At 28.6% G+C, this 15,793-nt stretch overlaps 1 pseudogene; it reads left to right on the top strand.

The window, feature by feature from the left end:
• Window positions 1–2,819: 2,819 nt before the first annotated feature.
• LOC131181523 (isoprene synthase, chloroplastic-like) lies at window positions 2,820–9,225 on the top strand (annotated as a pseudogene).
• The last annotated feature ends 6,568 nt before the right edge of the window (window positions 9,226–15,793 follow it).

Below are 15,793 nucleotides of genomic sequence, written 5' to 3'. Positions count from 1 at the left end.
ATAAGATTTATCTTTTATCAAAATATATATCTTCAAGTAGAAAGATCCAATATTATTATATTAAAAGATATGTGAATTTTATTATTATGATAATAAGTTTTACGCCTCATCCACAGGAGTAGAGTTTTGTCCTTATAATGTTTAAAGTTTTGATATTATTAATGAATTTATATTTATATATATAATTTATAATTAATTGTAACTTAAATTAAATTTAAATAGAGAAACTATTTTATTGAGCTAACAAAATTTGAGGTTGTAATTTATTTTAAATGGAAATAGAAAAGTTAATATGTAGTTTAGGTATGTATATATATATACACACACATACATGTGTGTGTGAAAATTAATTTTTAATTTACTTTAAAAAAAATCTCAGATCACTTTCTGTTGCATTTGAACATTTTTGCAATATATGTTATTCCGTATCTTTTTCTATCCCTCATATTATAATTTTTCTGAAGATGAAACAATCGTACTTTGATTTTTTAATTTCCTCATTTATTTATTTTAAAATAATTCATATTATAATTAGTTCACATAAAGATGTGACATGACAACTCTCTCCGAATCTTCAACCGACATGGCAAGCATGGAGTGGTCGGTGGTCCTCCGATTCGCGAGTGATCCAAAATTTTGCTGTACAAATTCAGTCTACATATTTAGTCGGGAACTAAAATTAGGTTATGTTATGGTAGAAAATATATTCAAAATCAGCCATTGCGTTAGGTCCACAAATAAGAAAGTTGACTCAAATTTTTATTCCTGCTCGAGTAGATAAAACGACGAATAAAGGCAATAAATTTAAAAAATTTTAAATTTAATAAAAATTCAATAAAATGAATAATAATTAATATCATTTTCATTCTATTATAAAAGTAAATTATTTAAAAAAAATGCATAAAAATATTTAAATTTAAAATCTCACAATTTCTTACATCATAAAAAAATTTTTCTCATTACTTATTTTTTAAAATTTCAATATAATTATTACATTTACTTCTTTAAATTTTAATATACATCATCATTAGCCTAAATAATTGTTACAACTATAGTTTAATACTCAAACTCAAATCCCCGTAAGATAATGTCTGTTCTTTACTACTTATTTAGAAAAAGAATTATAAATATTAGATGAACAATAATGTGAAAACTCCAATAACACAAATCAGAATTCAACAATTTATTTATTTTTTATTTTATCAATATTTAATTTTTCAACTGTCGCATTTAATTTTCAAAGGTTTTTTTTGCCATCAAAATCAAACAAAAAATTAGTGTCTATCCATAAGATTTATCTTTTATCAAAATATATAACTTCAAGTAGAAAGATTGAATATCATTATATTAAAAGTTATGTGAATTTTATTGTCATGACAATAAGTAGGAGTGGTGACAATTAGGATAAGTTGAGAGAAGGGACATTGGGGTAGTTTGATCACATAAATATATGGAGGTTCTAGTTAGACAATAGAGCACATTGGGTTAGAGGATAAAAAGAAAAGAATGGGTAAATTTAAACTGATTTGGAGGAGAGTAGTATAAAATGGGCTAGAAGTATTATACATTTTCGAGGATTTAACTCAAAATCGTTTAGAATGGAGAAAGAGAATCTATATAACCTACTCTAATAAATTTTTAAAATAAAAGTTTAGTTAAATTGAATTGAGTTGATAATAGGTTCTACATCTCATCCATAAGAGTGGATTTTTGTTCCTCTTATAATTATTTATAATGTTTAAAGTTTTGATATTATTAATAAATTTATGTTTATATATATAATTTATAATTAATGGTAACTTAAATTAAATTTAAATAGAGAAATTATTTTATTGGGCTAACAAAATTTGATGTTCTAATTTATTTTAAATGGAAATAGAAAAATTAATATGAAGTTTTGATTGTGTCAAAAATTTAATTTTTAATTTACTTTAAAAAAAGAAATCTCAGATCACTTTCTGTTGCATTTGAACATTTTTCCAATATATGTTATTCCGCATCCAATTATTATAACCCATTAAATCTCTATTAAATAAATATTTCTCTTGACTGAAGTCATCAGTTTATTTAATTAGTTCTTAATTTTTTTAATTAAAAATTAATTCCCATAAATATCTGACATGACAACTCTCCGAATCGCCAACCGACATGTCAAGCATGGAGTGGTCGGTGGTCCTCCGATTCGCGAGTGATCCAAAATTTTGCTGTACAAATTCGGTCTACATATTTAGTCGAGAACTAAAAGTAGGTAATGTTATTCAAAATTTTATCCAAATATCAAAAATTTTATCCAAATATCAAAATCAAAATTGAGGATTTTAATTTTTTGCCTTAAATATGTAATTCAATTTGTATTTTTGTTAATACTGCATGATAAAAATTTTGCATTTTTTACTTTTATATTTATAAAACTGCTTTTATTTAAGTCTCATTCACATAGTTAAATAATAGACACTGTTTATTCTGAATAAACCACTCTTCACTGAAATTATATAATTGATTTTAATCTTAGAATGTTTAGCTTTCAATGATAAAAGTCATAATTTCTAAATTTTAATTTGAAAATTGAATAAAATTTTCTTAATTTAAAAATTTTTTATTTAATTATTCAAAATTTAAAGAATTAAATAAAATAAGCAATTCTGGATTTTTTTCTTAAGCCAAAAACAAATGATGTTGACTATTAAACAACAGATCACCTTTCATCACAATCTGTGGTGAGAATGGTGCCATCACATCGTACGTGCTAGATTTTGGTAGGTTAAAGTAAAACGCAAGTCCAACGTCGTAGAGCTATTGGCTATATATAAATCAGCAAAATAGTTGGTGTTCAAGCCAGAAGAAATATTTGTGTGTGTTTCTGTTGTTGGTGTGGCTATTCATGGCGACTGAACTGCTGTGCTTGCCACGTCCATTCTCATCATCAGCACAAAAACTATACAGATTTCCCTTGCAAAGAGCCTTTCATCTCCGTCTCCATGGCACTCCCATGACTCTGCAAGTACGTTGCTCGGTGGCCAACGAAAATTCCAGTTTAACGGAGTCTAGAAGGTCGGCCAACTTTCAGCCTAACATATGGAGTTATGACTATTTGCAGTCCTTGAAGAATGATCATTCGGTAACTAAAATATACATAATTTTCTTCTCTTCTTTTGATTTGATATTTGTTTATTATTATCAACATTTTTACCCATTTACTACATGCATTACACTTTGTATGGGTATATTATGCACAGGAGAGAGCAAGGTAATTTAATGGGAGAAGAAGAGGGGAGCGGGAGAAATTACAAAGCACAATCATTATATATAATTGTTTTGTTATAATCATTATTATGATGAGTCTCATGTTGGTATTATCATAATTAACGGTCAAAATCTATCAATTATATATATAACAGTGTGTATGATTTTTTTTATCCTGAATGAAATTAAAAAATCGAATCAAATTGAACCGAATAGAAAAAAAATCATTAATATAAGAGATAAACCGAATTTATTTTACTGTTTTTATTTGATTTTAGTTATTCATTAAGAATCAAATCAAAATTGTATTGAAACCAAATCAAGATCAAATCAAAAATCAATTATATATATATATATATAATTTTCAGTGCTTTAAATCACTTATTATATGACTGAATTACCTTTTAGATATATAATATACTTTCTAATCTTCGATTATATGTATCTTCTAGTTAAATAATATATAATTAAGGAATAAGTAATAAAAATAATATAATATACTTATATATACATATTGTTATTTAGACTTTAGTATTATTATTTTTATTGGTGTTTTAATAATAATTTTATTTTAATTTATTTTCTCTCATGTAATGAAATTAATTGTTTAAAAATGAAGGTGCTGTCATATTGGAGGAAAGCTTGGAACTTGGATGTTGATATGACTTGTTCTATAGTGGAAAATGTGACAATGAAGCTTAACTTTATTTGTTGTGCTTGTTGATTTGCTGTTGTTTTATGTTCGGGATGGAAATATTATATTATGGATGTTTGATGTTGACTTATATTTTTTATGTGAGAATTATTAGTTCAATTTCAATATATTTCTTGAATAAAACTTTATTCTTTATGCTACTTTATTGATATTTCATTTCGATATTAGTATTATTTTTTGTTGGTTTTTCCATGTTAGAAATTTATAAGGAAAAGTACATTTTAATATCATGTGATTAGCACATTTTATTAATAAGGATTTGAATTATTATAATAATAATTATTTTTAACTTAAGAGTTTGTCTTATTACACGGTTAACACTTAAAAACAAAATTGTTAAAGAGCATCAATATATTTTAACATGACAATTCTCTTCGTGCTCTTAAATTGGCATGGTAAGTGAGACCTCATTTATTTTGTTGTATATACTGATTTACCTACTGATTTTTCTCACAATAGAGGGTAAGTGTCAATATATTTTGTTTTCTTTTATTCTTCCTAACTTGGCACTAGATGAATGACATAATTATATATAGTTAAATATTTGGGTTCCACTTGCTATATTAATTTAAGAGTGCAAAGAGACTTACTATGTCAGTATATATTGACACTGTTTAGTAATTTTCTTCTTAAATGTTAATGATATGATAATACAAGCCTTTGAATTAAAGAAAAAAAAGACTTTAGGCCCGCACGATTACAAGTACTAAAGTGTACTTTTTTTTAAATTTATAATTACTTTTATTTGTTTGAAAAAACACAATAATATAATAATTTTAAGTTAAAAAAAAATAAAAATAAAATCAAAATTAAAATTAAAAAATTAAAATCAAACATTTGATTCCAATTCTAATAAAAAAAAAAAAGAAGAATCGAAATTCAGTTTCGATTCATAAAATAAGGGACCATACACCTTAACATGCATGAAATAGCTTATAAGAAAAAAAAAGAAAAAAAACAGTTATATGAAATAAGTTTTTGAAAAGGAGAAGGAAAATATTTACTTTTTGCGCAGGAAGACTTCAAAATTTATTAATTAAAAAGGAAAGGAAATGTTTTTTTTTTGTTTTGATGAAGGAAATGGAAAAAAGAATAAGTGTAAATTATTATTAAATTAGAGAGATTATAATAAGATTTTTTTTTTTTTAGAAATTCAATCTGAACAGACTCAATACAACCCTTTTAATGACCATGTCTATCATTAATTTGAAGAATCATATTTTATAAAATAAAAATTTCGCATTTATTTAAAAAAAAAATTTCATTCAAAATTTTAATAAAATATCAAGTTCATACAATTGTTATTCTATAAAAAAATTATTTTACACTTAAACAATAGTTGTTACTCACAAATAAAATTTGTTGTCTCCTATCATTAATTATATTTAATAAAAATTTGAAAATAAATAAAATATACATATTTATATTTTAAATCTATAATAAATCATATTAGATAAATTTTTGAACCAAAATTTTTCGTGAAGTACTAAAAGTTAAAAAAAAAAAAATCTGAGTTAAAGAGATACAGTGAATTCCACTTGATTTTTTTTAATTATTTTTTTATTTTTAAGCAACCATTTTGAGTTATAATTAAATTCAAGCTACTTTTTTTTTTTAAAAAAAAATCGAGTTACTCTCATTATTATTATTATTATTGAAAACGAATTATAAAAAAATAGTTTCAATTCAATTTAAAGATTATATATCAACTTTCAAAATATTATTTTTTTAATATTAATTTAAAAATAAATTTATTAATTTAATTTGAAATTTTGGATTATCTCCTAATTTTAAAAATTAAAATTATTTTTAAATTGAATACAGCTTTAAGCTAATTATATATCGATGAAAAATAATTATTTCTCATTTAATGAATACTTAATTGCGTATAAATAGCTATTGTACAAGGGATTGAGAAAGTAATTTGAAAAATTGTGATTGAACAATTACACATAATGGTAAAACAATAATTTATTAAAAATATTTTCAGTTAATAAATTATTTTATATATTTTAATTCAGTATAATTAATAAAATATTATTAATATAATTTATTTAAAATTTTAAAATATTTTTTAATAAGTTAAATTTTAATTAATGAAAAATAGAATAAGTAGACAAACACTCAAAACTCTTTGGCTAATTATTATTGGGGCTTGCTTTTAAAATATTATTAGATTATTCTATTGAAATTACTAATATATTATTTTTCTCCAAAATATATATTATCTATTTAAGCCTGATGTTTCTTTTGTTCAAATAAATAAATTTATCTTTTCTAGATTTATTTAAAATATGGGCATGACTATTATTATTATTATTATTATTATTATTATTATTATTATTATTATTATTATTATTATTATTATGAGCACAAAGGAATCCAACAAATAACCAGAAATGTATTATTATTTTGTAGGTTGAGACATACAAAGATGAGGCAACTAGGCTGGAGCAAGAGGTGAGAAGTATGATTACCAATGAAAAAGCAGAGTTGCTCTCTGTTCTTGACTTGATTGATACCGTCCAAAGGCTAGGATTGGGGTACCGTTTCGAGTCCGAGATAAGGAAAGCCCTTGAAAGATTTGTCTTTGGGAGGACTTGATGTGGAAAGATTTGATAGCCTACATGCTACTGCTCTTAGTTTCAGGCTCCTCAGAGAACATGGTTTTGAGGTCTCTCCAGGTACTCATCACTCTTAACTTGCCCCTATGCTTCATGGTCTCAATTATTGTCTCAATCTGTTTGATATTTTTCTCTGGATAATGTCTATTTCAAGCATAAATCAGTTCTTTCAATCTGTTTGATAATTTTCATTGGATAAAATCTGTGCAAGCACAGATGTGTTTATGAAATTCAAGGATGAATATGGGAATTTCAAGGAGTGCCTCAAAGAGGACATTAATGCAATGTTGAGTCTGTATGAAGCTTCATATCTTGCGTTTGAAGGAGAAACAATATTGGATGAGGCCAATTAATTCACAAGATAACATCTAAAAAGCCTCAAAGAAAAAGAAAGCAATCACATTGTAGAACAGTTGAATCATGAATTAGAGCTTCCTTTACATCGTAGAACGCAGCGATTGGAGGCTCTGTGGAGTATTGATGCATACAGTAAAAGGGAAGATGCTAATCGAGCACTGCTTGAGCTTGCTGTAATGGATTTCAACATGGTGCAGTCACATCTCCAAAAAGATCTTCGAGACTTGTCAAGGTCGGATTTGAATGCTTGTTATGATTACATTCTAGCTAACTGCTTCAAGTTTTCATTTAATAACTTCAAGATTTCACTCAATAGCTAATTTTGCTTCTTACACATCATTTAGGTGGTGGAGGACCATGGGTCTTGCAACCAAGCTGAACTTTGCTAGAGACAGATTAATGGAGTCCTTCTTTTGGGCAGTAGGGATGATTTTTGAACCACAATACAGCAGTTGCCGTAAAGGTCTAACAAAAGCGGCTGCATTACTAACGCTTTTTGATGATGTGTATGATGTTTATGCTACTTTGGATGAGTTGGAACTGCTTACAGATGCTATTCAAAGGTTTGATATCTAAGAAAGAATGGTTTCCCATTTTGTTTCTATTGTTAAATTTGTAATTATGTTCAATTTTTTATCTTAATAATTTATTATTTCAGATGGGATGTCAATGCAATCAACAATCTTCCAGATTATCTGAAGCTGTGCTTTTTAGCTCTGTATAATACTGTTAATGAGATGGCTTATGAAAACCTTAAGGAGAAAGGAATAAACATTCTTCCATACCTTACAAATGCAGTAAGTCTCAGGCTTTTGTATTTGTTAATTTCCACTAATATGCAGAAAATATAGTAACTTATGTTTTCTATTTTCTTATTTTCAAATGTTTTAATTCAATATGTTTAATTTTCTCTCTCAGTGGGCTGATATGTGCAACGCATTCCTACAAGAAGCAAAATGGTTTTACAAAAAGTCCACACCCTCATACGAGGAGTATTTTGAAAATGCATGGATGTCTTCATCAGGGCCTCTTCTATTAGTTAATGCCAATTGCTTGATAAGTGACAGTATCACAGAGCAGGAGGCTGAAGGCTTAGAAAAGTACCATGATCTCTTGCGCTGGCCTTCCACCATCTTTCGGCTATGCAACGATTTGGTTTCTGCATCGGTATGTTATGAGTATATGCTTTCCTTATTTTTCTTTTTGTGCTAAATTGAAATGTTGATGGTTATTGCTTCTCCCTCGTTCTGTTATTTTTCTGTTTCTGTTTTTGATGAAGTGGAGGTAGTGTATCATAACCTATGGTGAGACTTCTCCTAGACTCATAGATGCTAAGTTAACTATCAGCAGCCCAAAGAGTAAGAAAGTGGCATGTCATATATAACAAGCAGCAGGATAAAATTTGTATGCAAACGGAAATTCCACCTGCAGCAGATTACAAAAGAAAAATAACTAAATAGAATCTTTGAATCGTAATAAAAGATCCCACGATCTTGTCTTAGTTGGAGGGACCTGGCAAAGAGAAGTCAAGGGTCTCCAGAGGTGTGTCCCAGTTGGAATCCTGTGACTGTCATGTCAGAGAGTGATCCTGATATGCTTTGCTCTTGAGAGATAAAATATGAATGTAGTGAGAGAATGAGTCAAAATGTCACTAGTTGCTTATCTATTTTAGGAGAAAAGGGTATATTTTATTGGTTTATTATACTTGACATTTCATCACATTAAGTGATTAATTTTATGTGGTGCAGGCCGAATTAGAAAGAGGTGAAACTGCAAATTCTATTGTGTGCTACATGAATGACAATGGTCTTTCTGAGGAACTTGCAAGTAAGCAAATGAGGAATTTGATTGATGAAATCTGGAAGAAGATGAACAAAGAAAGAGTTGAGAACTCTATATTTGCAAAACCTTTTATTGAAACAGCATTTAACCTTGCTCGCACAGCCCATTGTACATATCAGTATGGAGATGGGCATAGTGCTCCAGATGAACGATCAAAGAAACGTGTATTATCGGTGATAATTGAGCCTCTTTCGCTCAATGATCGATAAAGGACTTGTTTTCTTCAAGCACATTATATGTGCATTACAGGGTTTATAGTTCATAGAATAAATACAATAGTTAAGCTAAACATGTGAGTATGATTTTACTATACAGCTAGTGAGTTTGCAACATATGACGTGTAAACTCTTTAGATGAAATATTAAAATTAATATATGAAGGATGAGGAGGGAGGTTGGTCATTGTATTTCCATTCTCTATATCAATAATTTTATTTCACTCCCATTCCTGATGTAGAGGCCATGGCCATCATATTGGAGTTAGATTCACTTGTGGTTGAAATTATCACTTGAACAATTCGGGGTTATTGAGTATTAATTTGTCGTGTATTTTATGGTTACTTATTTCATAAAATATATAATTATTTTATTACAGAAAATAAAAGAATTTAACATAAATCTACGACTCATCTCATAAGATTTTTGTAAAATATTTTTTTATAAAACAGTGAATTACAAAAACTTTGTCAACTTAATAAAAAAAATAAAATTATTTTCATGTAAGAAATATATATAATATTTTTTTAAAAGTCTAAGAGAAATTATATATGATAAACTTTGTGGGTTAGGATTTATTAAATATTATTTATTAATTGTTTTTAAAAAATAATATATATGCTTTTTTTTATATGGAGAAATTTTATTTTTTCGTTAAATTAATAAAATTTCTGCAAATAATTACTTTACAGAAAAAAATTATTTTATAAACATCTCATTAAATGAGTTATAAATTTATATTAAATTATTTTATTTTTTATAACAAAATAATTATTTTTGTATGAAACCAAGCACCTAATATATCATATTGAAGGGTGCCTTCTATAATTATTTAATTTGATTGAAAATAAAATTACTTTGCCTCTTAATCATTAGATTTTCTAATATTATAATGTTAAAATTTTATACAAATTTTATTACCGGCCAACTACTAAGCCAGTATCAGAATCCTATTTACCCAAATTCTTCCTTTCTATCGTCCTCTCTCTTTTCCTCTGATTTTCCACAAACGCCGATACAATGCCTAATACAAAACACCTGTAAATTGTAGATTAATTGATTCTCTCTTGGTCTCCCCCTTCTCTCAGACGGCATAGGACTACAAAATCTAGGATTTTCATCATCAGCTTTCTTCTTATTTAAGGTGAACGTCACATATTCGGTCACAGATTCTAACGGCTGATTGTTTCCAATTTGATTAGATTTTGAAATTACTGAATACCTATTATTTATTGTATTGTGTTAAGAAAATAAAAATCACAAATTTAAAAAATATAAAATTTAAAGTGATTTGGCATAAGTCTAGTTCATAAATAAATCTTCTATTGTGAGACAAATAATTAAAAACATTAAATATTTTTCTTTCTCACAAATCACTCAAACTCTCAAACTCAATTACACCCAAAATCTCGCAAGAAAAATTCTCTCTAATTTTTCTCTCTTTCAAAATTGGAGTTCTTATCAAAACTGAGATGAAGCTACTTTATATAGGTTTAAGAATTCGACTAAAATTAGTTGCCAAAATCGGCAACAATTGCATAGCTTGCACTTTCCCACTTTTAAAACTCAAGTTGAAATCTTTCGCCAAGTCAAAGATTATTTGGTACCAAATCGTTGGAACTCGTAAGCTTGTAGAGTCCAAATTGATTACTTCAAAGATTTGTCTTAGCTCCATTTTATGCTTCAAGATTAAGTAAAAGAATTCTTCATAGTTAAGGAAATTTAAAGGCATCGAATAACAATTCTCCTCCTTGATTTGAATTTTCTTACACCAATAATTTCTCAACCCTCTTAATCTTTATGTCATATAGAATTAACTTTCACAATTTTTGCAAAAATAAATTTTTGCTTGAGTAATTCTTTCCACTCCTTTTTGTCGATATTATCCCTTGTCTCAATTTGCATATTTCTAACTAGTGTGCTGCCTTCAATTTGTAGAGATTTCTCATGCCAAGCTTTTCATCTTTCATGATCACAAGAGCACTTCAGCTAACTCTCATGACCCACCTTGAATGGAACACCCATAAGCTAAAGAATCCAATTTTCCTAGAGAAATCAAGTTTCTTTTAAACTTAGGAACATACCTCATATCATCATACAATTTCACACGATCACCCTGCAACTTGATCTTCATTCTTCCGGTGCCTTCAACTTCTATCTTCTTGTCATTGGCTAGCTTCATTTTTTCTCCTTTCTTTATTATAATTTTATCAAACCACTCATTTTTTGAGCATATATGAAAAGGACAAGTAGAATCCATTAACCACTCATCTTGTAACAGGTCCTTTGTCTTTTCCTTACCATCATCCATACTTAAAACATCATATTCAATTTCTTCATCAGTGGCAATTGTAGCAGTTTCTTATTTTCTGTGACTCTTCTTGAATTCATTGAATTGTGTAAGGTCTTCTTGCATCTTCTTACAATTATATTGAATGTCACCCTTCTGATGACAGTAGTAACACTCCTTATCTATAATTTCTACTTGTGGTCTTGAGTTTGATCTACTATTTGTTCTCAAATTGCTTCCACATGTATTGCTTCTACCACAACTAGAACTCGCTAAAAAAGCTCTACCATCATTGCTACTGCTTGTATTCTTGAACTTCTCATTATTTAAGATAACTACGGAGCCTCCTCCACCTTCAATGTCTCTTTTCCAACTTTTAAGGCTGTCACCAGCTTTTGTAAGATTGTGAGAGAGAGGTTAAAAGCAAAAGGGCTTTATCTTCTTCATCTATTTTGACACCGACACTAGTCAACTGGATAATTAATTTATTGAAGCAGATGAGGTAATCTTTAACATCAATACCTTCTTCCATTATGAGTTGGTACAATTCCTTCTTCAAATACAAGCGATTTGTGAGTGGTTTAGACATATATGGGTTTTTTATCTTCTCCCACAAAACAACTAGTGAAGTTTTCTCCAAAACATTGTACTTCACATCAGGGGCTAAAGTCAATCTAATTGTACTCACTGCCCTTTGCTAAAGTTCCAGCCAAATCATCATCTATGATATTCACCGGTTACTTCTTGTTCAAAGCTTTAATTAATCCTTATTGTACAAGAACATCTTTCATAGTGCTTTGCCACAAACTAAAATTATTTTTCTCATTGAACAGCTCCACCTCAAATTTTGTTCTTATCATTTTTGGATCCCATGAACCTCGGCTTTGATACTAATTTGTTAAGAAAATAATAAATTATAATTTAAAGAATACAAAATTTAAAGCGGTTTGGTGTCATTCTAGTCTATAAATAAATCTTCTATTATGAGAAAAATAATTACAAACATTAAATATTTTTCTCTCATAAATAACTCAAAGTATCAAACCCAATAAACCCTAAAACCTCACAAGAAAAATTCTCTATTATTTTTCTCTCTCTCAAAATTGGGTTTCCTATCAAAAACTAGGTTACTCCAAAACTGAAGATCAATCTCCTTTATATAGGTTTAAGAAGTCGGCTCAAATTAATTGCCAAAGTTGGCAACAATTGCATAGCTTGCACTTTCCTACTTTCAAAACTCAAGTTGAAATCTTTGACCAAGTCAAAGATTATTTGGCACCAAACCATTGGAACTCTTAAGCTTGTAGAGTCCAAATTGATTACTTCAAAGATTTATCTTGGCTCCATTTTCTACTTCAAGACTAAGTAAAAGAATTCCTCATAGTTAAGAAAATTTAAAGGCACCAAATAACATATTGTATTTGAAGTGGGTTTCCCTTTGGAAGTTAAAATATGTAATTTGGTAGTTTTTGTTCTTGTGGACCTTGTGGTGTTTATTCTTGCAGTTGAGTTTTCCTAATTTAACGTTGTTTTTTTTTTTGAATATTTAGAAATGCATCTGAATTTTAATAGAATTTAGGAGCTTTGATGATGATTTTTATGTGTTAGACACTGAAACATTTTTTTAGCTGTGAAGGTTTTGGACCTTCTCCAATCAAATAATTTATGATGTTATATATTTAAGCTGTTGCTTTCTATGATTAGGTGATTTGTGCTTGGTTAGGAATATTGTTAACAACATTACTATGTTGATTTTGAAATTCAATCTATCTTTGTTGATTGTCAATTGAATTTTTTTTCCCTTTTATGGATAAAACTTGGTGATATATATAAATAAAATTGAAACACCCTATATAGAAATTAGAAATAATTGAATTGAGGTTAATTCTAAATTTTATATAGGGTTTCGTAGCTGATTCTTCTAATGGAGGAGCAAAATTACCTTCAATGTTGAGAAAAGAGCATGAAAATTACATAAAAACTATTGAACTAAAAAAAAAAAATCAGGTGGCTAAATTTTGAGAGTTGCAGTATAGATAGTGGTGTCTTTGGGTTCAAATTGTCCATTTGTAATATGATTATAAAATTTTACTTGATTGCATTTTGAACAAATGAGAATGACAAATCTTACATGGACATAGGCAGAAATGAGAGAAGATAGAGGAAGAAGAAATTATAGTTTTATTAAATATAAAAATAAATAATAAAAAAGAGCCATTTTTTTGGTAGGAGTCAATTAGAAGTGACATAGTGTTTTATTTTGTCATACCCTATCCCTCTGTAAGATATGATATGATTCCATAGTATACCTAATAAATTACCGAACTTCGCCTACCGGTAATCTATTAAATATACTACAAGGGATTTTGGTAAAACAATTTCATTCCTAAGTTAAATTATTGCAAAAAGCTGGAGACATTAATTTAGAAATTAATTAGACATTCTATACTCAACTCAACTCAATTAAGCCTTTATCCCAAAAATTTGGGGTCGGCTATATGGATTCGCTTTTTTCACTCTGAACGATTTTGGGTTAAATCGTCAGAAATGTGTAATACTTCTAAGTCATGTTGTACTACTCTCCTCCAAGTCAATTTAGGTCTACCTCTTTTTTTCTTTCTATCCTCTAACCTAATGTGCTCTACTTATCTAACTGGAGCCTCCGTATGTCTACGCTTCACATGACCAAACCACCTTAATCTCCCTTCTCTCAACTTATCTTTAATTGGCACCACTCCTACCTTTTCTCTAATACTTTCATTATGGACTTTATCTAGTCTAGTATGGCCACTCATCCACCTTAACATTCTCATCTCTGCAACTCTTAACTTAGATGCATACGACTCTTTCAGTGCCCAACACTTACTACCATATAACATAGCCTATCGTATGGTCAGACGTAAAATTTTCCTTTTAATTTATTAGGAATCTTACGATCACATAAAACTCCCGTGGCACGTCTTCACTTCAACCATCCGGCTTTAATCCTATGACTAACATCCTCCTCACATCCCCCATCTACTTGAAGGACTGAGCCTAGATATTTAAAGTGATTACTTTGGAACAGTACCACTCCATTCAAACTAACTCCTTCCCTATCACCAGTTTGGCCTTCACTGAATTTGCAATGCATGTATTCTGTCTTTGTTCAACTTAACTTAAAACCCTTTGACTCTAGAGTACTTCTCCAAAGTTCTAGCTTCCTATTGACTCCTTCTCGTGTCTCATCTATCAGAACAATATTATCCGCAAACATCATGCACCAAGAAATACTCTCTTGTATATGTTTCGTCAGTTCATCTAAAACTAAAGTAAAAAGGTAAGGGCTTATGGCTGATCCTTGGTGTAATCCAATTGAGATCGAAAAATCTCTTGTGTCCCCTCCCACTGTGCGCACAATAGTAGTTGCTCCTTCATACATATCTTTCAATATTTGTATGTACCTAATAGATACCCTCTTTTGTTTTAACATATTCCATAAGACCTCTCTTGGAATATAATTAAAAGAAATTATTTTATTTTATTTTATAAAAAATTCGCGTGGTTACGACTGAAATTTTGTTAAATCACAATTTTAAAACTTGTTAAATTCATCTATGGCAATTTATATAACATAATTAAATAAATCATCATTAAAAAATTTTCTTTCTTTCATCCACAAACCAAAAAGGATACAACTTTTACATTTACAATACAAGAAACATTTTATTACAAGTGGACATTCATTGAAATTAAGGAAATTGGTATTACAAAATTTATAAATGTTCAAACTCACAAGAAATAATATTACAACAATTTACATTTGATTAAAGTCCCAAAAATAATATTACAAAGTTTCTATACAACTGCTTGAATGTAATTACATATATATAGCTACATAATTACACCAAAACTTAATGTACAAGGGTATATCTATGATATACCCGAAGATAGTCCCAATAAAGCTCTAAGCCACAACTTCAAATAATCTCACTCAATTGCTCTATTCTTTATTTCACCCGCGACAGCATACAAAAGCTATCGCCGAGCGGTGAGCTTAGTAGTGCACATCTAATAATTTAAAACTCAATACAAAACACGCTTTGTCCAATCATAACAAAGAGTTTGAAATATTCAAATTCTTCATAATTCATAAAACCAAGGTCAACATTTTTAATTATACAAATCATTTGTTTGAATAACCTTTTGATCAAGTAATCACAATTTACCAAGTCAAAATAAAGCATTTAAAATATTCACATTTTTCTTGAACCATAAAAACAATATAATATTTTCAACCATTTGCAAGCATTTGTTTCAATCACATTTTATCAAAGTATGCACAATTCGAGGGTGTTGCCAACAATTCACATAGTTGGACTCATGACACAAAATTTCTAATCAATGTCGTGTTGTACACCATGACAAAGCAAACTCTACTCCAATAATCGAGGCTAAAGGGAGGCACCAAAGGCTAGCTAGCTAATGAGTACTCATCCGAATCAACCTCAACTGGCAAGCTAGAGAG

Source organism: Hevea brasiliensis, chromosome 7, assembly GCF_030052815.1.
Source record: "Hevea brasiliensis isolate MT/VB/25A 57/8 chromosome 7, ASM3005281v1, whole genome shotgun sequence".
NCBI classification, from domain to species: Eukaryota; Viridiplantae; Streptophyta; class Magnoliopsida; order Malpighiales; family Euphorbiaceae; genus Hevea; species Hevea brasiliensis.
Note: the sequence above shows the minus strand (reverse complement) of the source record. Positions and strands in the feature narration are given on the sequence as shown.